The 3,146-nt window shown below is 41.8% G+C and overlaps 1 long non-coding RNA gene across 1 annotated transcript; it reads right to left on the bottom strand.

The window, feature by feature from the left end:
- Window positions 1-1,570: 1,570 nt before the first annotated feature.
- LOC141826113 (uncharacterized) lies at window positions 1,571-2,056 on the bottom strand. Its single transcript, XR_012601612.1, has 3 exons — window positions 1,828-2,056; window positions 1,703-1,734; window positions 1,571-1,632 (listed from the first exon to the last, which is right to left on the bottom strand). It is a non-coding gene; the product is annotated as an uncharacterized LOC141826113 (long non-coding RNA).
- Window positions 2,057-3,146: the final 1,090 nt, after the last annotated feature.

The raw sequence follows: 3,146 nt of genomic DNA, 5'->3' as shown, positions 1-3,146 counted from the left end.
TGTAATTTAATAGTAAAGATAAACTAATACCAATTACACTACAACCACTCGAATGGTTTGCCCCTATCCTGTTGGGGCAATTTTCCCCAAGTGATTTGGATTTTAATGTTTGGCTGAATCAGTTTAAATTAGGCAATGTTTGTTGATCTAACATGTGTGACTTGAGTTCACAGGAAAGTCCAGGAATGGAATCTTGGCATTTGGTGAAGTCCCGGAGGCGCGGCCTCTTGGCAAAGGTGAAGTCCCGGAGGCGTGGCCTCTTGGCAAAGGTGAAGTCCCGGAGGCGAGGCCTCTTGGCAAGAGAAGACTTAGCACGACAAAGTTGAGGGAAACGTCTCAAGCGAATGCAAGGAAGTGCACGAGGCTTGTGGAAGGCGTTTGAAGACTTGTGTCAAGGCTAAGGGATAAAGAAGAAGCTGAAAAAGAGAGTTTTCAGCTTAGGCAGTCGACTGGCCCTGCCAGCAGTCGACTGAGGTTGATCCAAAGAACACACAGTCAAGAACAGAAAGATCAGTCGAGTGGACAGTCGACTGGTACCAGTCGACTGGCCTTGGAGCAATCGACTGGTAGACTACCGTTGAGTGACAACTGACAAATTAAATGCATATTTAATTGCCGTTGAAGCCCATCAGTCGACTGGCCCTAGCACAGTCGACTAGTGCATTGAATTTTATAAAAAGAGCGGTCAACGTCGCAAAACATATAGATCTAATTGTCTCATCTTCTTGATTGCTTTGTTACATTGTAAAAGCTCTTTCTCTTCCTCCTAAACTTCGCTACAAATCTTGTACGAGGAAGAAACCCTGTTGTGAAGGTTTCTCCGCCTTCGAAGTGCGCTTCGAGAAGGAGGTTGTTTTCATAGTGGAATCGTCGGCTGCGTGTGTGGATCCTTGGATTAGTCACCTCGTTGAGGTGGATACCAAGTAAATCGAACCGGGTTAGCGTTTGTCCTTTGTGCTTTATTATTATTACTTTGCTTCCGCTAACAATCTCACAGAGAAAAATCGAAAGATGCTATTCACCCCCCTCTAGTGAACGCCTTGATCCCAACAAGTGGTATCCCAACAATGGAGCCATTGTTTCATGTCTGATTCCATGTTCAGTACAAAACCCAACGAATGGTGAAACATATTCACCTCCTTGATCACTTCGAACCACCTTAATCTTCTTATTAAGATGATTTTCAACCTCAATTTTATAGAGAATAAATTTCTTTATAGACTCATCCTTACTTTTTAGAAGATACACATAACAAAATTTTATGTTATCATCCCAACTAAATTTTACTTCAACCTCAACAAAAGGGAATGAAAAAATACAAGATGCAGGTCATTCATGGTTAATGCACATTTATGCTACTAACTTCCTTTTCCCAAATAATTTGATACCTGACAAAACGAGTAGGCTCAAACCCAGGGACATCAGGAGGGCCATACGGGTCATAACGAGCACCTGGTGGTACACCCATGTGTTTTGGCAGAGATAAATGTTTTCAAATTTTCCAATCTAACGATTATCATGCAGCAAAGTTAGACAACCAACAGCAAGAAATTAACTATTCAAGGACTTACGGAAGGCCGCCAATGAAGCCAGGTCGTTCACCAGAACCAAAAAACCTTGGATCATTTGGTCCTGTCACATTCAGGAATATTAAGAACAGTAAAGAACATTTGGAAATACTATTAAGATGGTACCAACGTACCTACAAGCATACCACCACCTATACCAGATCCTCTGCTGATTATGCATACACCAAATTAGTAAATGATTCCCACCAATAAAATGCAACTGATATACATAGGTAATGAACTAAAGATGGGGGTATACCTATGCGGATAAAATCCAGCACCAGGACTAGGATACAGATCACTTGTTCCGCTAGCAGGAATAGGGGGGTTAAAAGATGGGCATATAAGGAACAGGAGTTAAAAGATCACTTGTTCCAATAGCATATAAGGAACAGGAGTTAAAAGATGGGCATACAAAACCAAGATCAGATTAAACTGATATCTTTTCCAAATATTAAGTTTACAAATCCTTGAAAGAAGGAAAGAAAGGTTAAGTGACCTGATGTTGGTAGAAAAAAACAAAAGGAAATTCTAAAATGGTTTCTTTATTACTTCCCCAAAACAGAATCTTTCATTCCACACCATCACCCAAATCAAACCAAATATGATATGTTAAAACGATGCAAAAATGTCCCACAGTTACTTAGAAGAAGTATATTTTTCAAAAATAAAAATAAAAAACAAGCCAAAACAAATAATGAGACTTACACCAAAACAAGAAGTTTCAAAATAACCGGATTGTAGTTCCAAAAGAAATAATGTGCTTAAGGTAATAAGATTAAAAGAAAACATTGAAGGAAATAAACAATAGACCACAGTATTCAAAACTTCATAATTGTTAAATAACTAGGAAATATTGATCTTCGTGGAAAAAAACTCACCCTGGATGGTAAGGTTCCTGCTGACCAACCAAATATTATCAAAGAAGGTTCACTGGTGGTATCGCGCCTAGAGAGGGCTCGCGGCGGCGGAGAAGAGGTCGCGCGAGGAGAGGAGGGGAGGCAGAGAGGGGCTCGCGGCGGCGGAGAAGAGGTCGCGCGAGGAGAGGAGGGAGGGAGAGAGAGGGCTCGCGGCGGCGAAGAGAAAGGAGGAGATCGAGGCAGCGGCGGAGGAGAGGGTTAGGGCGGGGAGGAGAGGGTTAGGGCAGCGGCGGCGAAGAGAAAGGAGGTCAGATCGCGCGCGATTAGGGTTTCTGCAGAGAGGTCTGCGGGGTTTTGTTTCCTTCCGCTGGCCACGCGCACGCAAAGGACGCTGATGTGGCGTCCACGTCAGATGTTGCCCAGCAGACGCCCACGAGATGTCGCCCAGGTGAACTTTTCTGTATATATATATATATATATATATATATATATATATATATATATATATATATATATATATATATATAAAGGTTGTATACATTTGCTAATTCTTCCTCGTTGTCATTTACTTTCTGTCTTGTTCTACATTGTCTCGTAGCACCCCAAAGCTCTAAAATGCCGCCAAGTGGCAGACTGTCGTGCACCCATGACTTTGCCTTGTACGAGTTCCACTAAATCTCATTGTTGTTAAAGTGTATCGCAATTTTGATTTTAAAAT

The sequence above is a fragment of the Curcuma longa genome, chromosome 4 (genome assembly GCF_044706935.1).
Source record: "Curcuma longa cultivar G26 ecotype Majalengka, Jawa Barat chromosome 4, ITB_CL_G26_1.1, whole genome shotgun sequence".
In the NCBI taxonomy this organism is placed as follows: Eukaryota; Viridiplantae; Streptophyta; class Magnoliopsida; order Zingiberales; family Zingiberaceae; genus Curcuma; species Curcuma longa.
This window is presented reverse-complemented; position numbering and strand designations above follow the sequence as displayed.